This window comes from Gopherus evgoodei, chromosome 9 (genome assembly GCF_007399415.2).
Source record: "Gopherus evgoodei ecotype Sinaloan lineage chromosome 9, rGopEvg1_v1.p, whole genome shotgun sequence".
NCBI lineage: Eukaryota > Metazoa > Chordata > Testudines > Testudinidae > Gopherus > Gopherus evgoodei.
The window spans coordinates 2,120,485-2,145,402 of NC_044330.1; positions in this window are offsets into that span (position 1 = coordinate 2,120,485).

The following is a 24,918-nucleotide window of genomic DNA, read 5'->3' on the forward strand; positions in this document are numbered from 1 at the left end:
TGTGATTTAGATATCAAGAGATCTCCAAAACAAGCTATGTTTGAGCAAAACCTATGCTTTGAGCAAAACAGAGTGGGTCTGAGCATTGTAAAGTTATGCATGGGCAAAATTCCTGCCAGGAACAAATGGGTATGGGGTTTTGATGTGTTCAAGTTTTTATAAAGGAAAACTTGCTCAGAACTCAGAAACAGCTAAAAAGATTTTGCTGAAATTGTACAAAAAATTGCTTCTGGCAGAGACCAGAAAACATCAGATTTGGATGAAATTTGGATATTTTGTGTTAGATAAGCATTCACAACTTTGAAATAACAAAAACTACTGTTCTAGCTATCAGACATATCTATTAAAGACAGACAATTCAAATATATTCTAAATTTGGACAGAAAGAGCAAAGGTTTAGGGAAAGTGAAATATGAATCAGGGAAAACAAGTGAAGTCAAAATTTTTCAAATTTCATTAAATTTGATCCAAAATAAAATTCTGCCTAGTCACTTTCTTCTTTCTAATATGTACTGTCAGGACACAGATATACAAATATATGAAGTTCTTACCAAATGCCATAGTTTTTCTTTTAAAGTGAATCATATTTATTTTTATAAATGTCTAGCAATATAGCACCTGTAACACTAATATATACAATCATACCTTACATACGTATTTTATACATAATGTACATTTTTATTTTCAGATAATAAATCACAAGTATAAATCTTATTAATCATTTAAACAGCCCCCTTATAATACTGCTGGAAAGATTTTCCAACTCAAACACCTTTTAAACTGCAATGACATCATGTCTGTCGGGACATTGTTATATAATGAAGATTGTGAGATATTTTCCCCTATAAAGCCATTGCAATAAATTTTGTCATTCTAGTCATTAAATTCAAGTTTTCTCCTCTTACCTTTTCCCCACTCTGGAGCCATCCATCATCAAGGTGAAAAAACCCACTCTTGCCAAGGTGAAATAGTTCCGGTCCAATCATGAAGTCTCCACCCAGGCAAAATGCCCATCAATTTCAGCTGGAGTTATGTACAAGTCCTTTCTACTTAATCTTTTAGGGACCTTGACCTCACCTAAGCTTTGAGAACTAGCAGGGAGAGCAGGAGGAGAAAGTTCCAAGCTGCAGCTAGGATCTCGAACCTGAAAAATAAAAAGGTTCCATCTCATGGAAGTGAACTTACCAGGAGCCACACCGATCGTCTTTATGGATGCAACAGCCCCCACCACACTGTACCTTCAAGGAAGACAATGTAGAGAAAGCTTCACTCTCTCAGAGCAAGATTCAATGGATGTTTTGCCTTTGTGAGAGTGGCAGGCAGGGGTGAAAGTAACTTAAAGGACTTATCTGTACTCCGGAATCCTTAGGAGGGGGTGGGGACTCAACTGGAAGAAGCGTGGCCTTTACAGGAAGAGGTGGGGCCTTCAAATCCCCAGGCACTTAAATCAGGATTTAAAGGGCCCAGGGCTGGGCTGTGGTAGCAGCAGCTAAGAGCCCCGGGCCCTTTAAATCACCCCTGGAGCTACCAGCTGCAGAGGCAGCTGGGAGCTCCGGGGGTGATTTAAACGGTTCGGGGCTCCAGCTGCTGCTACTGCAGTGGAGCCCCGGGCCCTTTAAATCACTATCGGAGGGGGTCCAGGCCTCTGGTGAAGCTTTAAAGGGTCCAGGGCTCTGCTGCAGTAGCTTTGTGATAGCAGCGGCGGGGCTCCAGTGCTTATTAAAGGGACTGGGGCTCCAGACACTGCTGGGAGTCCTAAACTCTTTAAATTCCTGCTGGGGAAGCCGATCCACCTTGGTATGGTGCACCGGCTCTTGCCAGTATGCCATACCAGGGCGTACCAGCTTACTTTCACCTCTGGTGGCAGGGCTGGGTCAGGATTGGGACCCCTACAAGGAGAGATTGCTTATGAGCTCTGGTTACAAGTGGATGGCAGATGCTATGGGTTGGACAGTGGAACCCTCTGGCCTACAGAAACAAAGACCAAAACACTCAAGGCATTCAGAAAGCATTCATTTCATTTCAAGAGCTTAGAGCAGAGCTTCTCTGAAATAGCGGTGCCCTGTGCTGAGAGATTCTGAGTATCCTTGCACTTCATGCATGGCATTCAGCATCAGTAGTCCCATCTCCTACACACTATACTTCCTAGCAGGACACAGCAGCCTTAGAAATAACTCTTGAAAATTGGAAGTGGAACCACTAACAGGGTTCAAAAAGAACTAGATAAATTCATGGAGGATAGGTCCATTAATGGCTATTAGCCAGGATGGGCAGGGATGGTATACTAACCTCTGTTTGCCAGAGGCTGAGAATGGGCGACAGGGGATGGATCACTCGATTGCCTGTTCTGTTCATTCCCTCTGGGGCACCTGGCATTGGCCACTGTTGGAAGACAGGACACTGGGCTAGATGGACCTTTGGTCTGACCCAGTAGGGCTGTTCTTATGTGTCATGAATGAAAACGCAGATGCTCTCTGTGCCGCTCTATCTTTCTGACAAGCCTGAATAGCAACCAAAATTATTTCCTCCATCTGTGCATGAACCCAGATTCTGTCCTCCATTACACCATTGTAGATGCAGAATATCCCCACGCACTCCTATGGGATTGGTCCAGCTTCACTCTAGGGAAACCAAGAGCAGAATTTCAAGCAATGCATGCTTTCCAATCACCTGAGGAGTAGCTGAGCAGTTCCCCTGGCAATAGTTCAATCTCCGTGTGACAAAGGCCTGGATGATTTTCCTAGACATGGTGATAATGAAAATAATAAGCAATAACAACAACAAGTGCCTAATTCAAAAAGTTGCTTGTCAAGTGGAGCAATGTCGTCTTTGCAACTGCTGCTGCTGGGACATCCAGGTGCAGTCAAGGGTCGTATGTTCCTGTAGGTGTTTGCACACCTGAGGAGCAAATGGAAGGTGTCCTTCTACCAAGGGGGATTGAATTCATCTCAGCTAATTTTAACAGTTGCTCTCCCAATCTACAACTATCACAGCAGCCTTGTTTGGACTGAGCCTTAGCCAGCTAGGCCCCAAGCCCAGTTTAATTCAGACACAAGGTAAACTGCTCAACTGAACCAGCTGGTTCATGGAGCTGGGTGTCTTCTGCGAACTCATCATGGCATGCACAGAAGAGAGGAGAAAGGAAAGATCCTTCCAACTCTGAGAGAGCCGTCAGGCTGGACATTCCAGTGATAAGGAGCGGAGCCCAAAGTGAGCCCTCCCTGCTAGGAACAGTCAATCCAGTTTGTCCAGATCATTTTGAATTTTAATCTTATCCTCCAAAGCACTTGCAACCCCTCCCAGCTTGGTATCATCTACAAACTTTATAAGTGTGCTCTCTATGCCATTATCTAAATCATTGATGAAGATATGAAATGTTAGGGCTTGCACCATACATGGACATGAACCCGGGAACTTTGGGAAAAGGTTACATCTGGGTCCAGTTCCATAGCTGATCCTTGTCTCTGCAACAGACTGACCCAAAACTTAAGCTCTGAACATCCCGGAACTCCCCCAGTGTTTGGGGCTCAGAACCAGACTTTGTGGCTTGGGCCCACAGGTTCCTGCATAAGCCAAATGTGCAGCCCTTTTTCAGAGTTGGCCAAGTCTGGCATCCATTCCACAGTCACTTTGGGGTGAGAGACAGTGAGTTCTCTCACTCACTTTGGGGTAAGACAAAGTTCTCTTTCCATTTCTCCCATGTTGAACAAACAGTTAACTTTGCTGAAAAGTGAATTCCACAAGCTTGCTGGGTTTGTCCTTAGTTTGTGCAAGAGCAGGGGCCAGGGAAGGGGGATAGAAATGGTTTGAATTTTTGACTTCACAATTGTCCTTCCAAATTAACACACAAACAGTCTATGGCAGGCTCTGGCTTAGCCCAGCTGCAGAGTCCTTCAATAGCTTTGTTTCTCAAAGATCCCCTCACTGACATGAAGCCAATTACCAGAGAGACAAATGCACCTGCCTGAGTCTAATTACAACCCATCTAAGGCTCACTCAGAGATTAGGACCCCACAGGGGTACCACTCTCTTCCCCACAGGCCAATTCTAATGATGGAATTATCTCAGCAGGGGCTGTTTGGGGACATTATCACCTCTTGTTTAGTCACAGAGGATTCCTGGGTTTCTTCTTACCCTGATTTTCTTACCCTCACTAAAACTGAGGCACTTTCCAACCCAAAGAGAAAAGAACACAGTACTTACCGCAAACTGAACAATTAAGCTATTAAGCTAGATTGGTTGATGAGTTCAGTTTTCTCCCTAATACATTTCTAACGACTTCATCCAATAAATCCAAAGTGCCAGCAATCGGCCCGGGGGTGGGGGTGGGGGGATGTATACTTGTCACCGTAATGTAAAGACAAGAGTGATTTATGTTTCTGGAGAGGACACAGACAGCGTTGGGTGATTTATTAGTATCAGTCACTATATCGCCCATCTCTTTAAATGATTTGCTCTACAGGGAGCCTCAGAAATGCTCATAAAGATGGCTGGTTGTCAAGTCCAGATACTTACTGTTTGGCTTGGAATGATTTTCCCCCCTCCTATCCGCAGCTTCAGGGTTCACAAAGGAAGCTCCAGTTTACTTGCTTACTTTGGACCTGCTTCACCAAATAACATTGAGTGAGTGCGCAGACTCGAAGCCACAGAAGTTCTGACAAGGTTAAATCCAAAAATCTGGATGCACATCTATCCATCGTTTTTTATACAGCATGCATCACCATGGCTACCAAGCACTTGATATCTTATTGGATCCAAATCTCTGAAATGCCCCAGGCTCTTGTCCATAGCTGATATGATGTTTTTCAGTGGGAACAGACAGCAAGAATTACTGGGGATCACAGCACGGACAACCTTTTTTATCAAGGTTTGCCCAGGGCTGTCAGCACACACATGGAAGTTTGGGAGGCAGCTTGCTAGCAGCTGTAGGGCCAGGCATGGAAGGCCCGACAATAGCTAAGAAATGGACAACTAATGTGACCCTTCCAGGGATTAATGGAAAGGAAAAAATGACAAACCTGAGTCAGTCCATCCCTAGAGTAATGGTGTCCCACACATTCCTCTTAGTGAATGATTCAGGCTGAGGTTTTCAAAGGAGCCCATGGGAATTAGGCACTCAGACCCGCGGATCTAAGCACTCCTGAATTTCTGGGAAAGTTCATCTCCAAATGTTGCTTCTGGACCCATGTCTATAAGGACCGGGGTAAAACCCCAGATATGACACCCACTGGCCTTTACAACTTGGACCCATTTCTAGCTGAACACACGTTACATGCCTGTCCAACAGTTACTAATCAGGGGATGGGCAGACAAGTTTGGATAAAATAAAGCCCACCTGAACCTTTGCCCTAAATATAGATCAACCCTTTCTGGAGATTTGACAAAGATAACTCTGCCCAACCTCTGAACCTCTAGTTCCAAGCCAGGCCTGGAAGGACAATCATTGGAATATCACAAGTAAAGCTCTTCTCTGTGATTTCTAGGTGGTCCCAAGGCAGCTGTGGCAGAAATCAAGCAGGAAGGTCCATTCTTGTGAGATTTCCTGCCTGGCTTCACAGGCCTACAGGGTTTGGAAAAGCTCTGCAGAAACTTCCAAAGTTTCGATACTTAAACTGAACTCAAATTTCAAACTTCCTGAGGCTCACCCATCCCTCTAGTAAAATGAATGCAAACTACTTACAATGCACCTCTGTTCTGCTGCCAACCTCTGGATTCCTTTAACTCGAGGGTGTGTGCATGACACTCTGCACCTCAAAATAGCACCTTGGAATCCCAATATTCACCATGGGGATATGAGTATGATATGTTTTGTACAAAGCATATCCTGTGAAGTATCATTTTAAAAGTCTTGATCTGTTGAACATTAATATCCTGTTGGATTGTATATGTTATCATTGTATGTGAAGTTATGAAGTATTGCTATATATGCTACTGAAATATGTTGTGAGGTTGGGAACACCCACAACCAGCCTTTCGGGGACAAAAAGGGAATAACCATCAGTAGCCAGACTGTTAATGGATCATCAACACCATCAAGGAAAGAATCTACTATCCCAGAGAAGGCATGTGGGGACTTCCTGATTCCCTCATCGCATCAAGGATCTTTTCAGCAAACTGAAAGAAAGTATAAAGGAGGGGAAGTGACATCATCATCTAGCCTCTCTCCCTTCCCCATATCAACACCTGGAAGAGAGTCCGGAAGAAAAAGACTTTAAAACTGAGGGAGTTTGGTCTATGGCTGGAAAAGGATCCAGCCTGTGTACTAAGGAAATCTGCTTGTACCATCTGTCAGGGTGAGAAAAACTGTTTGATTCAACTCTGGCTTAGACTGAACATGTAGGACTTAGAATGCATGTTTCTATTTTTATTTCTTAAGGTAACTAGCTCTAACCTTTATGCCTAGCAGTTATAATCCTTTAAAATCTATCTTTCTGTAGTTAATAAACTTATTTTAATGTTTTATCCTTATCAATGTGTTTGTCTAAAATTTGTCTGCTCAGATTACAAAGGCTGGTGCATATCCACTTTCCTATGAAGAAGTGGCAAATTAAGTAATGCACTTACACTGGTCAGGCTTCTGACCAGTGCAAGACTGTACAGTCCTGAGGTGCAAGACTAGAGAGCTGGGGGGAATTGGCTGGAGCCTCTCTATTGGTGGTTCACGTGTGGCTGGGAGATCATTCATGTAACTCAGCTGGGTGTGTCCCTGCCTGTGGATGTCTGTGTAAAGGCAGGACCTGCCAAAGGTTTGTGGCTTGACAGCTTGGCTACAGTGGCGCTTTACAGCGCTGCAACTTTCGCGCTCAGGGGTGTGAAAAAACACCCCCCTGAGGGCTGCAAGATACAGCGCTGTAAAGCGTCAGTGTAATCAGGGCAGCAGCGCTGGGAGCGCGACTCCCAGCGCTGCACGCTACACCCGTAAGGGATGTGGTTTACGTGCAGCGCTGGGAGAGCTCTCTCCCAGCGCTGGCGCTCCGACCACACTCACACTTCAAAGCGCTGCCGCGGCAGCGTTCCCGCAGCGCTTTGAAATTTCAAGTGTAGCCATACCCTCAGCATCACAGTGTGAGAGGGACACCCCCAGTTGGTGGAACAGAGAGCTCAGTGGTCCCACAGTCCAGGTTACACTCTGGAGTTCCCATCACTGGAGGAAATCAAATTGTGAAACGAACGAAATCAGAAGCAGTTTGACGGTCAAGAGTGTGTCAGAGCTGCTGAAAATTCTAGCTTGCTTGAGAAATGGACAGTACAAGCAGAACTGCTAGACCAGGGCATGGCTGTAGGATTGCCACCTGACTATGCAAAGGACACCGCCTCATCGGGCTGCTCTTCCTCTTTCCTGCACCCTCAATGTTGTAGCAAGAAATCTGGACATCCACTGTGTGTGTGAGGGAGGGGGTGCAGAGGGGGTGCATGGTGGGGCTTGGCTTTCCATTAGTAATAGTCCATTCCCAATTTAATCAAAGTATGCAGATAATGACCTATAAAAATCCACAACTAGTAAGTGGCTGCAATTACTTTCAAAACTAAACAAACACATAAATAAAATGCCTGTTGCATTTTACTCTTGTCAGTGGCTAACTACTGAGAAAAGTATAATGAGTTTTTTCTTGCCTTGGTTATACTGAGTAATGGAATGCTCTGTTGACAAATTCTTCTATCATGCCCTTGAAGTCCAGTATCTTGCAAATGTCACTGCCTACGGACACTGCAACCTGTCCTACCAAAAATTCTTGAGACTTGGTAGACCTCAAATAAGTTTTTACTAACAAGCTTTGAGCAATTTCTTTCTATAGGCACCAGAGACTGGAGTTGTGAGAAGCACTCATAGAGCAATACACGTTTGATTCAGTGTGGACAAACTGCTCCTGAAAATGAATTGAAGTGTCTCAACTGCATCCACAGACTTCATGTGCCAGGTCATACCTGTTTACATGCATGATACTGACATCAGAACTCGTTAGAGCCCATTCTAGGTTACCGAACGCATTTTCCAATTCACTCATTAGAAAAATGTTTGCAATGTTTTTCACATTGCACAGGAATCCAAACATGTTCACGTGCTCTCACGATAATTGAGAATGTTCTGCAAGCTTCATGACAGCAGTGTCCATAGCAATATTGATGAAGTCCATCAATGGCTATTAGTCAGGCTGGGCAGAGATGGTCTCCCTAGCCTCTGTTTGCCAGAAGCTGGGAATGGGCGACAGGGGATGGATCACTTGATGATTCCCTGTTCTGTTCATTCCCTCTGGGGCACCTGGCATTGGCCACTGTTGGAAGACAGGATACTGGGCTGGATGGACCTTTGGTCTGACCCAGTATGGCCGTTCTTATGTTGTCAAATTTAAATCTCTTTTCTGCATCTCCAATGATTTGAACCTCTGCTTTGTTGCAGAACAGTTTATTCTTTCTGCGAACTCATGTTTCAGCTAGTTCTGCAGGCCCTGACATTTATTTTGCGATCTGTTTAGCAATTAACAAAGTCTCTTCACATCTATTTTCATGATAATTGTGTATTTGTCTGAATAACTTCAATTACTTTGCTGACATCATAAGACCAAGCACCAAGCTCTGCATTTTTTTGCTTACAGTATTAAGTTGTGCCAAACCACAAGTAAGACGATGAACCAAAATGAGGAGAGAGCATCCGCCAGTGAGCCAGCTACTGCATGCTATTATCTTTTGTTGTTTCTCTCAATTTCAACAGAGCTGATTGCATACACTCTATGTCTGAAACTGCCAGACTTTGACACTTTCCAATTCATATCTCTGTCTCCTGCTATTATCAAATATCATACCATGTCTGGATAGCTCCTGAAGTACCTCCTCTGACAAAGCCTGTCTGGAAATTTTCTGCCTATTCAGAAACAACAGGAAGTGCTCTTCAGTGATGACTTCTGTCTCTTGGATCTTAACATATCTCAAATTGACCGACATTTGTTTCCTTTGACCGATATTGGATGTGGAATCCAAAATAATGGGGTAATACTTCCTCTGATTTTTGTTGTTAATAACTCTACCCGTTACCTATTGAGATAACTTCAAAAGGACATAATTGTGTATAGTAGGGCTAAAGTAATTGTGTCTTTCTTCTTCAGTGAAGAACTGACTAAACATGTTCCTTCATCACACAATCAAATTTAGCCAACAACTCAACTTGGCCTATGAAGTTTAAATTCCCACACTTGTTTACCTTTTCATGGGTCCATGGAAACACTTGATTCCGTTCAGCTAAGTGAAGAGCAGTGGCCACAATTGTTTCAAATATACCTCACAAGTGTTGTCTCTCAATTTTGAGCAATGATTGTGAAGTCTGGTCAATTGCAGATTCAGTTTTCAGATCTGGTTCCAATTCGCTCCATTTCACCATATTTTCAATGTGAACATGTCTTTTCTCATGAGGGTGGAGAGTTTTGTGTGTATATTGCCATTCCCAAACCCACCACACTGATGAGACTATGGCTACCAACACCAAACAATTTGTAACAAAAACACAACACTGCATCCACTTTTCCAGAACATATGAGCCAGTGTAGTTGTACAGTTTCTCCATTTTTCAATTTTCTTACATAATTTTCTTCTTCTGTTGTGCCTTGGAAAACTTCTACCTTTAACTTGCAGTGGTCCCTATTTCTTTAAGATTGTTCTTGTTTTGTCATCTATGAATTTGGGCCATGCTGAAGGATCAGGGATGTTAAAAAGGGACACTGGAATTAGTAGAAAGTCTCCTGAGTTGTGGCTACTCTCTTCCAATTGCAGTGATATTGCAACATAACTGTCAGACAATGTTTCTTACTCCTGATTTTCTTCATGCACTTCTAAGCATTTTTCTTGATCAATTTCCTGGGCTGGTTCTATATTTGAAGAGGTGCCAGGAGTCACCAACCTCTCAAGTGACCTTTATGTCTCTTAATCCGCTCCCCTCTTTCTATTTCTTCCATCTGCACCCTCTTGTTTACCCCTTCTCATCATAACACAATAACAACAGAACATTCAGCTACACTGAAAGGCAACTTTTTAGGCTCCATCTGAGGCAAGGGCAGTGAGGCTCCCTCACCCCCTTCCTGATTTAGTGACTTTGGCTGGGGCCTTGGAGAACAGCAGTCCCTCCCACGAATAATAAAACCCCTTATTGGGTTTCATAGAATCATAGGACTGGAAGGGACCTCGAGAGGACATCTAGTCCAGTCCCCTGCACTCATGGCTGAACTAAGTACAATCTAGACCATCCTTGACAGGTGTTTGTCTAACCTGCTCTTAAAAATCTCCGATGATGGAGATTCCACAACCTCCCTGGGCAATTTATTCCAGTGCTTAACCACTCTGACAGTTAGGAAGTTTTTCCTAATGTCCAGCCTAAACCCCCCTTGCTGCAATTTAAGCCCATTGCTTCTTGTCCTATCCTCAGCAGTTAAAGGGAAAATTTTTTCTCTCTCCTCCTTGTAAGAACCTTTTATGTACTTGAAAAAGGTTGTGTCCCCTCTCAGTCTTCTCTCTTCCAGACTAAATAAACACAGTTTTTTCAATATCCCTTCATAGGTCATATTTTCTAGACCTTTAATCACCCAGAACTGGACACAATACTCCAGTTGAGGCCTAAACAGCAGGGATTTGTTAGTCTTTATAATCAAAGAGCATCATACACCATGCACCTAATTGTAAACAGCAGCACCACATGTAACAGGTTCCTGAAAGTGCAAAGCAGAAAGGGAAAACCTCACCTGCAGCAGGGAATAGAGACTCTTTAAGGAACAGAACTGGGTAAGGGGAGGACAGTTCCCAACCAGTTCTGGCTAGGGAATGTACCATCTCTGGAGGGAACACAATGTATGTGGCCAAGGAGTTCAGTCACAGTGTATCTTCTCTTATGCTGTTTACTTCGTATCTGCAGTAGCACTTGGAGTGTGCAAAGGACTGTACAAATGCCAAGCATCACATAATTGCACTACATTTAGTCTGCTCTGCACCAATCAAAATAGCCTTGATGCTACAGGCTGTATCTGGGGCCCCCTGCAGCTGTGAGGTTCTCAGGGTAGGTTGATATGGCACCATGCACCATATGGCTCCCTACTTTCGGTGACAGGGAGCTGTCAGTGGATCTCGGTTTTGCTGGAGAACTGTTGGAAGAGGCAGCTATGAGGCAGCGCCATGTAGGCAAGAGTGCTGATGCTGATACCATCTTCACAGCAGAGTCACAGTGAGATCTTGGGTAAATTACGAAGGTCACCATTTTCAGAAATGGCCACTGATTGGTGGTAGTGGTGGTTGAGGGGAGCTCCTGGGACACCACTGGTCTGATTTCTGAAGTGTGTCGCAACCCACAGCTCCCACAGAGGCTGAAAACTCCTGCCCATGGTGCCTCCAGCAGGGCATGCAAATCAGTGGCCACTTCTGAAAATGTTTTTCTTAACCCTCCTATGCCTCACTCTCCCCATCTGTAAAATGGGATTGACCCCCTTCCACTTCCCCAGAGCCTATGGGGGTTCATTCATGCTTGGAAGTCCTTTGGAATCTCAGGGGAAGAATGAGCATGCAAAGCCTGAATATTATACAAAGGGAATTTGGTTTGCTACAGTTCACGGGCTGGGCTGGTGACTCAAGGCTTACAGGGCCTGGCAGCCTCTCCTCTTACAGGATACCTAAGCAGACATCTCAGAAGTTTACAGAATAGCTAGTGCACCAGACTAGGTGCAGAAAGGAGATACTTCCCGATCCATCGCCTTGCTGGTGAGATACTGGGCTGCACGTGCTCAGCAAGCCTCCAAAAGACCAACCTCAGGAGGCACAGCAGCCATACAAGGATGCTCAGAGTCTCTTCGTTATCATCTGATTTGTTGGCTGAGCGAGGTGAAGGCTGTCACTCATATTTTGTCCTGGGCCACAAAGACATTTCCGATGAAGGGCCCGATCCTGCAACATGCCAAGTGGCAGCAACTGCCATTTACAGTCAGTGAGATTTGAAAGACAACCGCCCTGTGCAGGAGCAGCTCAGCTCCCTGCAAGTTTGTCCATTTGGAAACACCACATCCACGCTGAGTGCACACGGTTAGCCTGAAATGAGTTCTCCCATCTGCCTGCAGGCTGTGCGCGTATGCTGCTTCATTCGACACAGTCCCTGCCCCAAGGGTCTCGCTCAGTTGTGGGTAAAGTGCTCGATCTACGATAAATAATATAACCTCTATTATAACAAATGACTTCAAACCAGTTCTTAAGTTTCTTAAATCTCCCCTTCACTGAAGCCAGCCCCTGCTAAAATAACATTTCTCATTTTGATTTTTCTACAGTCAGCAGCATTACTGAGGGATCACCTTTTGACAGCCAAGACCTGGTCACACAAACAAAGAAGAATTTTTGTTTCTGAACAAAACAACATTAAGGAGATTTTTTCCCCCCACGAAGAAAACACTATGACTAGAGCTGGTTGGGAGTTTTTTGACACATTTTTTCATGAAAAAATGCTGATTCATTGAAAAGAAAACTTTTTGTGAGAATTGGGTTAGTTTCAATAAATTTTGCTACTCCAAAATTTTATGAAAAATTAAACATTTTGGTTTTCAATGTAAGCAGAGTTTGAATGAGCTTTCCCCTGACATCTAGTGGTGAGCTGTGGAAGAGGACTTCAGGAGCTGATCTCGTTTGCATGGACACACCCACCCCGCCTAGGTGCTCAGCATGATGGGACTGCCTAGAGGCCTTTGATCATGCCCTTGATCACGCCAAGGGCTCAGAGGATATTTATTGCAAGTTCCTTAATGCCAGACAACATACCTATATACAGAGGTTGGAGAAATGATTACAGAGCCATCATGAGGGGAGCAGTGACTGTTGGGCAGATGGATCGGACTAGACTGGCCCAGATTGTGAGAGGAGTTCAATATCAGAGCCCAACCCTAGGCCACCCTCCATTAAAGGAACAACAAGAACATCCACCGAGGTCCAAGAGGAGGAGAAAAGACAGGCAGCTGGCGTGGTTTTGGAGGTTCAGTCACACCAGGCAACTGGCACAGCATCGATCTGAACGCCCAAGGCCCAGGTGGTGAATCCCCAAGAAGAACTTACCCAACGAGTGCAGGTCCTGACACGGAGCTGGTTTTGTGTTGTATTGTTGAAAAGGAACCCCTAGATACTGAACCTGGCCCTTGTTGCTGCTTGCTCCACCTGGCAGAATTGTTGCATTTTTGTTTAGAAATGTAAGCAGATTATAACCATTTAAAAAAAAATTGAAAATTGGTTGTGACGGTGCACCCCATAAGGCTTTATGGAAATATGCTTATGAATGTAAATATGACATAACTGTAATATGTTTTAGGCTACATATCCCATGTAATTTCTCTGTACAGGTTATGATCTATTGTATCTATTCATCCTATTTGTATGCATGTGTCATTGTTGTATTCGAGGTTATGAATACTGGCTGGGTACTTGCTTGATTTCTAAGTAGCCTTAGTAACGCATTTGGTCAGCTTCTTGAGAAAGGAATGTGCAAATTAAGTGCCCAATCAAGAAACACTTAAAGGACAATTAATCTTGGAAGGCTCCAATCCACATAAAAGTCTATCTGAGGACGTTCAGGGTAGCATGTAAAGAATGGCTGCTGCTTGTAAAGACTGAGTCATGCAGAGGAGGGGGTCTCCACCCACAAGAGAAAGTCTATTTAAACCCCTGGGAGACCCCTCCATTGTGTCTTCAGCTGAATGTTAAAGACAGGAACACTTCTTAAGTTGCTTTCAGTTAAGTCTGCAGCTTTGGGGCATGTGGTTCAGACCCTGGGTCAGTGTTGGAGCAGACTGGCATAGTCTGGCTCAACAAGACGGGGTGCTGGAGTCCCAAGCTGGCAGGGAAAGCAGAGGCAGAAGCAGTCTTGGCACATCAGGCGGCAGCCCCGAGGGAGTTTCTGTGATCCAACCAGGGCTGTCCTTAGGATTTATGGTGCCCTAGGCGGGATTATTAAACTGGTGCCCCTGTGCCTGACATGCTCTGAGCAACACAAACATAAGTTTACAGTATTGGAAAACTTGCCACATGCATGTTATTAACACCAGTTGAATGTAGTTAAGCCACTGTAATGCTGATGGAGTAGGACTAAAGAGGTAGCACTATAGAAAAAATTCTGATTTGACAGAATTATGCAAATCATATAATTTTTTTAATTTGTCAACATTTTATTGGAAATGTATATGAAGAGGTATTGAAACAAGGATTTTTTTTTAATTAAAAGCAATCTTTCTGGCTTTTTTGGCTGCAAAATCAGTAGTTACCGTATGACAAAGACAAAGTGATGTCTTGTTTGATTGCAAGACTAGCAAGACCAGTCAAGCGTACCTGACTCATTGTAGAGCGGAGATAGTTTTTAATGAGCTTTAGTTTTGAGAAACTCCGTTCTCCTGATGCTACTGTTACAGGAATTGTCAGTAGAATACGAGTGGCAATGTACACACACACACACACACACACACACACACACACACACACACACACACACACACACACACACACACACTCATATGAACAAGTTTGCGGGTATGAATAAACTGTACAATGTCCATCATTGATTTTGCATGTGGCAACACTGATGACAGTGTACTCAATTCTTCGTACAGTTCAAGTCCATTTAAATCAAAACTATCACCGTGCTTCAGGAGGCTCTCTAGGTTCTTGCACTTTGTCATTAGTTGCTCTTGTTTTCCTATTTCAGTGAATTTAGTCCTGCTCAGCCCACCTACGAGCTGAGTGAATGGAACCCCAGGCCGACAGTGGGTTGAGTGGCTCAGCCAGGGACTCAGTCGCTAGCCTGCTTAGCCCACTGCCAGCCTGGGGTTCCTTGGGGGTCCCCAGGCCAGCAGCGGGTGCTGAGTGGGGCCAGTGGCCAGGACCCCAGCTGACAATGGGGCAGCAGCCAGAACCCCAGAGCAGCAGCGGGCTGAGCTGCTCAGCCCGCCGCTGTGTGCCATCAAAAATCAGCTGGCATGCCACCTTTGGCACGTGTGCCATAGGTTTCCGACCCTTGCTCTGTACCAGTTGTTCCCAAACTGGGGTTCGCGAACCCTTGGGGGTTTGCAGAAAGTTACAGGGTGTTCGCCAGAAAAATTTCACTAATGGTGGCCAGAGGACCCCGGGCATTGGAGACAGCAGGTGGGACCCAGTTGCAGAGCAGACACCCCGAGCCCCAGAGAGAGTGGGGCCGGGCAGTTTGGGCTGGCAGCCCGAGTTCTGGCAGTCAGCGTGGGGGCCAGCAGCACAAACTCCAGCGCTCCGCGTGGGGCTGGTAGCCCAGGCCCCAGGGAGAATGGGGCCAGACAGTTGGGGCTGGCAGCCCAAGTCCCAGTGGTCAGCAAGGGAGCTGGCAACCTGAACCCCAGTGCTCTGTGCGGGGCTGGCAGCCCGAGTAACAGGAAGAGTGGGACTGGGCAGTTGGGGCTGGCAGCCTGAGCCCTGCCCCCGTAAGCAGGGGAACCGGCAGCCCGAACCCCAGCCTGAGCCCCAGGAAGAGCGAGGCGGGCAGTTGGGGCATCCATCACACTGAGGATTTTTAAACTTAAATCCCTGAAAATATTCATTTTTAGGAGGGGGTTCATGACATTTCACAATTTAGTGAAAGGGGTTCGCGGCTGTTAAAGTTTGGGAACCCCTGCTCTATACACTAGTAAGGAGATGAGCATATTACAGTTGTTAGAGGGCTCTATTTAGCAGTAACAGGGCTACAGGAAAGTCAGTCAACATTTTTTGTTTCTCTAATGAAAACTGGCCCATTCCTTTCCCCATACCAAACTTGTCACAAATAATTGTCAACAACTTAATTTTCTGTTTTTGGCTAAGATATTGATTTTTTTTTTTAAATTGAAATTGAATTCAGGATTGTTAGCAAGCATTTTTGGCAAACAAATTTGTTAAATGACAATCTAAATGGCAACACAGCACTGCTTTCATGCTTGGCTCACCCCCCAGCCTGCTGGTCCAACAGCTGCAGTAGGGGAGGAAATAGGTGGAAAACTGCAGGACCCCAAAATCCACCTCTTGGGGTGCAGACTGGCAACAGCAGCAGCAAACCCTCAGATCCGATCACACACCAATGTGCACCACTGCCAGACCAACGGACCATGGTGAAGTTAGCACAGCATCTGATCTCAGGGACAGGGGACCCACGGAGCCACAGCAGTTCATCCTGCCCTGTGCAGCTCTGCCTGGGGGAGAGACGCGCTCCCCAGCTAGGGTGACCAGATCCAGATGTCCTGATTTTATAGGCCCAGTCCCGATATTTAGGGCTTTGTCTTATGTAGGCACCAGGAGCCTGTATAAGAAAAAGACCCTAAAATTGGGACTGTCCCTATAAAAGTGGGACATATGCTCACCCTACCCCAACCCCGTGTCCTGATTTTTTGCACATGCTGCTATCTGGCTATCCCCAGCACAGTCCTGTGTGACAATTCCAATCCTGGCTGCCTGGGGAGGAAGTGAATTACTTTCACTTTCATTCCTCAGCAGGCAGCCAGGGAGGGGAGGGGGGAGAGAGGGGTGCTCCGTGGGGGGAAGGAGAAAGGTGGGGTGCGCCATGGGGTAGGGGGGCAAAGAATGGATGTTATGGGGGACAACAAAGGATACTGCCAGAGCCGCCGAGCCTCCCTCACCTCACGCCGGGGGAGACCCCAGCATCCAATCCCCACCCTCAGACTGTGCTGCATTTGGCTCTTTCTAGGACCCAGCAGCCATGCCCTTACATGCTCCACTGCTTCCCGTCTGTCCGGGCTCCCAGCGGAGCGGTGCCCCCCAGACCTAGTGGTGCCCTAGGCGGCTGCCTATTCTGCCTATGGCTAAGGATGGCCCTGGATCCAACCCGTCACATTGGTCAGTATCAAAACAAAACATTCTGAAAGGACCTAAATGAAACATTTAAATTGACCGGAACCAATTTTTCTTCTAGTTCACAAAAGTTCAAAATTTTGACTTGCAGTCCTGATTCAGGAGGAAAAAAATTCTGACATTTCAAAATTTTTCGCAGGATGAGAAAACATTTGCTGCCCAGCTCCAAATCTGACATTTTCTTCTTTAGCATGGATCATTAAACTGGATTGCTGTGGTTCTCAGGTCCATCTGGGAAAGCAGCTCTGCCCTATCAGTTCAATAACATTGAACATTCAAGCCTTTTCTGCACCAGAAGGAATTAACAAACAATATTCCCATCCATACTAACCCCTGATGACAAGACTCCTGTCTCTATACACACCTTTTGACCATTGTTTCAGTTGGACTGACTTTCAGCAGGAAAAATTAAAATGATGGCAGAAAAAGGTGTGTCGACTGGAATCTTGTCTACACTTGGTCTTATACCAGTGCTAAGAGCTGAAATGGAACAGGCATGAGCCCTGGTGGAAATTGTATTTGTCTGATTTATATAATAGTTTCATGCTATATTTTCATCATGGATACAAAACTCTTTATAAAACAATCTACATGGGAATCACTGCTCCCAGTTCTAGCTGAAATGAGCCCACACCAAGCAGCCCTGAGCTCGTGGGGAGGATCAGATAGAAATCCAAATTCTGCAGATCTTGTTGATATGCAGCATCTTTTTAATAGTGCATAGCAGCACTAGGCAACAATTTGGGAGGGGAACCGCGGAGGACAATGTGTGAGCCTTAATTAGCTCCCTGGTCTGGACTTTGGCTGGGCGTCCCATTTGAAAGGCAGACTCTCATCTAGCAAAATATCCCTTAACAGTATTGTAGCCATCAACACCACTATCTTCAGCAGCCTGGATTTCTTTGTGAGTCACCCACCCAAAATGCATTCCAATCCCACCTCTGCTTAGCTGGCGAGAACTGAAAGGAACATAGAATGAAGCTCCATTTTCTTCAAGGCGAGAATAAATGGCAATGTAATAGCAAAAGACCTTGTCAAGTGCAATTTATTACACAGTATCAATGCTTGAACCTCTACTGCTTTTATCATTATTTTGAAGAATACTGAAGTTATCAAACAATATTTAAGCAACCACGTCCCTCCACCACCAGTGATTTGAGACCAGCACCAGGCAAGCTCTGGAAGAGTGCAGAGTACTATTGTTATGTCATGTGATTACGTTATATTTAATGAGAACAACAAGGGAAGAGTGAAGGATCCCACTGCATGAGGTTGTATCTTTTTGGAAAGTGGTATTAGAACTTGAGCAATGCAGCTGATTGTCTGAATAATTTGCAGCTACAATACAAGTAAGATTAGTTGCTATTTTATCCCCATGGACCTACACTCGTAATTCTTGTGCATCCAAAATTCCCCGTGACTTTAGGCCCTATACATGCATGTCTTCTCTCCTAGTGCAAAGCACCGTAGAAACACGTTACAGGGAACAGCAGACACAACACACAAGAGTCATTGGTCAGCAATCTTCCTGCACACTTTGGTCTTCACACAGCCTTAAGAAGTGCGCCATACTCTTTGTCCACTCAGCCACATCCTTGAACCACATTCGCTGCGGACACCTCCTGCCCTGACATCTGGGTCCAGTCCCTGCAAAACTTGCTTTGGCAATCTTCTTCCGTGCATCCTATTCACATATTCTGCAAACTCCAGATCTCTTCCTTTGATTGTCCTGATGATATCATGCATCATTCTCCTTCTGTTGTAAATATGGGCCATTACCTCCTCATTATTTGTGTTCAAAGTAGAACTAACATGCAGCAGTCACCTGCAGCATTTCAGCTAAAAGGCAACAAGCCTCTTGATATCCTGTTTCCTTAACGTCCCAGTCTCACATGCATATAGAAAGATGCCAGAGACAAGAGACTGCAGCAATTTCATTGTACGCTTCCAATTAATAGCTTTCATTTATGGGCCTAGCACAAGTCATTAACTAAACATGGCTAATTACATAATTAACCTTTTACAAAGAGCTGTTATCAGGTCAAATTACGGCTAAAGTTTAGGTTTTTTAAAATTAAACTCTTATAAAAACTTGTTTCAATAGAAAGTTCCCCTGATTTTGGTGAAAACAGATTTTGTGGGGACTTAAATATTTTCCAGCAGTGTTTGCAACTCATCTATGGCAGCATTGTGTGAGAGAAATTAACTAGTCTAGTCTCATTACCTGATGGAAGAGTGTCACGGACTCACAGATAGTGCCCACTCTTGGCCCTGTGTGGTCCGTGGGGGGTGCCCCTTTTAGTGAGACAGCCCTTCTTGGGGATCCACTCTCTCTCGGGGTCACGCCCCTCCACCTCCTGGAGCCACACCTCTCTGAGCCTTAGCACGTCTGTCTCTGCCATGGGCCCCCTCCGGGAGTCCACGCACTCTGTACCTCCGGGCCTCTTCACCCCCGAAGGGGCTGATGCAACCCTGTTCTCTAGACCAGAGTGACTCTCAGCCAGCATAAAACAGGAGGGTTTATTGAGAGTTGAACATAGCACAGGAAACTCTCAGGGCCTCAGGCCTGGCCTCTCACAATAACAGCACATCCCAGTCTCCCTGCATCCAGGTGGGCTCTGCCTGCTTCCCCTCGCCAGATGGGCCTCTGATATCCGGCCTCAAGCCCCGCCTCTGTCCACTGTCTTCTCTCCAGGTAAACAGGGTCGTAAACAGGAAGGCCTGAGTCCCCTCTCCTCGCAGCTGTCCTCTGGCTGGAACCAGCTGGTCAGGTCACAGGGTCCTCTCTCTGCAGCCCATTGTCCTCCCACTGGCCAGAACCAGTTGTGTCTCCTGAGCTGGGGTCCCGAGTCCCTCTCCGGTCCTCTGTAACAACAAACTCCCTCTCCCCTCACCTCGTTAAACCAGTAACACCCAGGTACATTGAGTCCCACCCCCTGTGCATGCAAACCCTGGAAAAGACAGAAAACCCCAAGAAAAAAAACCCACTTCGTCACAGAGAGTAAATAGTATTTATTGGGGAAAATAAATGACTTTTTTAGAAATATTTCCATTTTAATAATTGAAGGTGTTATTAACACCAGCAAGGCCCTTCCCTTTCTATTATGATGTGATCTGTAACCTGGCAGTGTCTCTTTAATCTTCATGCAGACTTAATGATATATTTGTGATCGATACTTTTTTGAAGAGATGGGAGAGGGTATGGTGCTAATGCATTCTGATGAGACGTAAAAGCAGAGGGGATGAATTAATCATTTAAATAATTAAAATGATATTTTCTAAAGACTGACAATTTTCCTTACTTGGAGAAAGACTCACAGGTGAGAGGCACTGGCCGCCTGGCATAGGGCATAGGGCACAGGGCATCCTCCTGCTCCCCGGGAACCAATGGGCATTTCGCAAGGCTCACGCCCTTCCTGCACTCCTGGAAAGCACTCACATGCTGTGGTGACAAGGGCAGTGTAGAACCTGAATAGAAAATCAGCATCGTCCCATTGACGCTAGTGATGCTGGGCTCATCTACGCCATCTGAGAAACAGCCTCCCAGAATGGCCACATGAGCAGGAATTAGACTTGTGTGATGTTCCCTGAAGCTTTTTAATTGGATCCTGCAAACAAAACTCTCCTATCCAGGCAGCTGCAATCCTGTCCGGCATGTTACTTCTTAGCTCAAATTATTATTAGAACTCCCTTCCCTCCAAAACTTGACTTGCTTGTTTAAATAATGAAAAAAAAGGATTAGGGAGCGCTCCCAAACATCTGTGCATGGTCTGACTTCCCAGCATGTCAGACAAAGGCAGGAGTAAAGCAGAGCCACTCTCAGCCCAAAGGACAAAACACCCCCAATTCCCTGTGATAAAGTCAAAGGCACTGGCAGTACTTGACATGGCACTCAAGTTTGTTCACTGACTTTTCTTAATGGGATACAATAAACTTCAACCCAAATATGTCACTGCTGCTGCTTATTCAGGGCCACAGGAATATCTCAGCGTAGATAAACAAGAGGAGACATGAGCGAAAGCTACTTCCCGAGAACTCTGGGTATGCAGCAGACCATTAAGGTGAGTCCAGTACAAGGCAGGGTTAGAGAACACAGCAGACCAGTCTGGCTGTAAATCCAGTATTGACCATACTGATTATGGGCCATCTTCTTCACACCGCACGTTGCAGGCTCAGCTTTACCAAGCAAACAGGCCCTGTATCTCTGCTCTGAAAAGCTTTGGAAAAGACCTAGGCGAAAGGAATGATTGGCCGAGAGATGCTAAGGGCCCAGTTCACTCCTTCCAGCAGTGTGACCCTACTGGAATCAGTGAAGGGAGGAGAACTGGGAGAATTTCCATTACCCACAGTCTCCTGAATCAATTTGATTCTACTTTGTTTGCTGTTTATTACTCAGGGGCAAACCCAGCCTCCTTCTCTCTGGCTGTGCAGGGCTGATCTGAACTCACGACATTGCATGGAGCCCTCATGTAGGCAAGCCCCCGCAGCTCCCACTGGCCACAGTTCCCGGCCAATGGGAGCTACAGAGTCGGCCGCTTCTCGGAGTGGTGTGGAGCCAGGGCAGGCAGGGGGCCTGCCTTAGCCACACTGGATTTTTAGTGCCTAAAATCTCCCAGTTTGGCTTCAGTAGCCTCTGGGAGATAGAGTCTGATTCTGGGAGACTCCCAGCAAAACCGGGAGGATTGGCAAGCCTAGCTCCGGGGCTGGGGCCCTGCCACCTGCCCTCCCGGTTTTCTGGGGCTGGGGCCACACAGCCTGCCCTCCCAGCGCTCCTGGGCTGGGGGTGCTAGCAAGGGGCAGGGGCTGGCGGTTGCTGTCGGGGGGCTCTGGGCTCCAGCAGGGTGTGTGTGTAGAAGGGGCATGGCCTTGGGCAGAAGGGGCAGGGCTAGGGGCTAGCCTCCCCCAGTCAGCGGTTCATGAGCTGCCCGTGTTCCCTGCTCTCCTCTGCCTTTGGGTCCACACACACACCACAGTGCTCTGCTCCCTCCAGCAGAACAGGCCTGGATGGAAGTGAACACAGGCCAGGGCAGCCGGAGCCTCTCCAGCAAGTTCTGCACTAGCTTCCAGAGCTGCGCTGAATGACGCTGCTCCTGACAGCCCACCTGCCCCAGCCCTGGTCCCTGCTGCTTTGCTTTAACCCTCCAGGTCACATAAAGCTTCTACATACTTGGGGTGTTGCCAAGGCTCCTCCTGCAGCGGTAGGTGGGATTAGCCACCAGGCCTTCTCCAGCAGGCCCAAAGGCTGAAGGGGAGGCAGGATGCTCACGCGGCAGATGTAAAGTGTTCTGTAAGTGCTGAGGGGAGTCCCAGACACCTCTCTTTCCTCCTCCCTAATGTGTGACTGTAGAATACCCACCTCAGGGGCAGGGTGAACATGAATTAATGTAACCCACTGGCTAAGTGTCTTGCATCCCCCTCTAATGCCTGGTGCACATAGAAGATAATAGCCTACTACCTCTGACGCTAGCAAAGTTACCCCAACTGCTCAAGTGGTAGAGGCCTGTGCTCTGGGGACTGCTGGTTCAGGGATCTCTCCCTGCCGGTGCCCCACAGTGAAAGTGGTTGTTACAGCAATTAAGGGTAAATCTGCTCTCCAGTGCCCGGGGCACTGAACACCACAGAACTGGTACCACTCCACTGAGCGGGTGTGCAATGCTGGGCAGAAAGGTCGAAGACAAATCTGTACCCCACGAGGGCTGTGCTGACACAGAGACAGATTCTGGGGGTTGGGCCATGCCCATGGATCCATGCCCCCCACGGAGGGGGAGCAGAGCACACAACAGGGGTGGGGTGTCTACTGCAGCCCTGATACTACAGTAGTGGCTATCAAGTGCCTCCACTGCTGCTCCATGGCCTACCAGGGCAGGCCCCTGTGACACAGCTGGAAATTGCTGTCAGCGCCTCAGACCAAGGAGTGTCAGAGAGGAAGGTCTTGCTCACACTGTTCAGCCTCATCACCACCCACAGGTGCATGAGCTCCATAGAGGTGCAAGTCTGTGGCTGACAAGAGCAAAGGTCGTCTGCCATCTTGGAAGTTGGGGCTCTGGCCTGCAGGGAGCAGCACAGGATGTGGCTAGCTGCAGCTAATCCCGGGTTCCCCTGGTGTTTAAATAAAGATAATTTAGCTGCTAAATACAATCTCTCAGTGCCATTAAGGACAAACACTGCCATCCTTTCCTGCTGTAACCCCTGCCCAGGTGAGCTACCACACCCTCTTCCTCTCCCCTTCAGCTGTGCACACAGGGTAACTTGCCCCAGTTTTGCAGGCTTTCCCTCCATCACTGAAATGGTAAAATTGGCAGAATCCAGTGACTTCTATGGAAATGTTCAATTTGGCTGAACAAAGTTGGTGTTGTTACTTTCCTAGCTCTGCTGCGTGTGGTTGGGCTCCTTATAAACACATCCCTGTAGATAGCAAAACATCTCCAGATGAAACATAAAACAGGCAACTAGATGAGCCTTCACAACATTGACTTCATCTGCAATTATTTCATTCTTAAAGGAAAAGTCTGCTCCTTGCAGACAGTTCTGTGGAAATCAAAGGATCACAATGGGTTTATTGGAAGTATCTTGAAAAGAACAAGGTTTTACCACTCCCCTTCTTGGCTTTACTGCAGTGTGTTGTGTGTAATGGTCCAGAGAAAATCAATTGGACACTGCTTTTTAGAGATAAGGGTTAAGATTTTACTCTGAGTAACCTGGTGACCCCAATCAATCTCTGTCCCCCAAATCTTCTGAAGAGTCGATTCTCCAGTCAGCAATTAAGCCCCAATGTCCAAGAATTGCAACAGATGTTCCAATCAAAACACCTTTATTAACTATTTATTTTCTGATGCATATCAAGGAACCATTGGCCAACATATTTAAGGGGGAACAATAGGTTACTGCTTAACTAACAAATCATTCCATTTAGCCTTAAAGGTATTTCTTTGAGGGACCCTTTCAAGTTGATAAAAAACAGATAAGTTATGAAGGTTCCAAAAGTCCCTTATAATTGATGTTCTTTTTTACAAAGCTTACAAACAGCTTGCACCTGCCCAAGGAAAGAATAGCACCTTCCAGTGCCTAATGGTCTATTGACCCACAACCCCAAGTGCAGCAGTGTATGGAGAATGATAAGATAGGGCAGAAACTGAGACAAAGCAACAAACCCACTCCTTGAGGGAGCCTGCATTGCATGAGTCTCTTTGAACAACTGGCACAAACTGGTGTCACAATCACTCAAGCCCCAATTCAATGTCATTGTTTTAAGAGTCAATTTAAGTTATTTTTAAAAGATCTTGAAATCTGGAAGGTTGCAAACAAGTAGAATGTCTCCTGAACAAAAATAATGCAGAGACCGAACTTCGGGTGCTGAAGCCCAGACCTGGTTATAAAATGCATATTACTGACCAAAGGGGCCTCCTTTATACAGCCAGCTTCATCCAGGGGACAAATTATACCTGCAGATGAGGGTATGTAGCATCCACCAAAGTCAATGTGAGCCAAAGGCACTGAATTAGGGTTGGTAAATGGTCCAAAATACACATTAAAGCATGAATAATTATCCATTTTTACTTTTCTAGCTAATGCATCAAATTCAAAGTTGGTCTCCCATTCTGCAAACTCCACACACCAGAGAAACTGTACGGATGGAGTTACTCGCCTGCATAGCTGTTTGTAGAACAGCAGACTTAGCCATTTGCCAGATGTGTCTGTATTATTTACATGCACACCAGAAACAAAAGAGAACTCATAAAGTATGTAACTACTGTGTTATTTTTAATCATGAATGACTGGCTGGAAAGAGAAAACATCACCCAGCCAGATCTGTCCAGGGGATAAAGATTAGGGTGAGCTTTTCAAGGTGCTGAATGTCTTAACTCTGCTCTGTTGAAGTTGGGGGATGGTTATCGCTTACAACCTGGTTATCGCCGGCAACAGGAGCAGACTTAGGCCAATGCTGTGCCTCTGAAAACCCAACCTTTAGTGCATATTATTTACTCATTTCTTTAAAAAAAATCTATTGATGGCCTCTGGGCCCCAACTTACTGCCATGGAAGTCAATGTCAAAGCTCC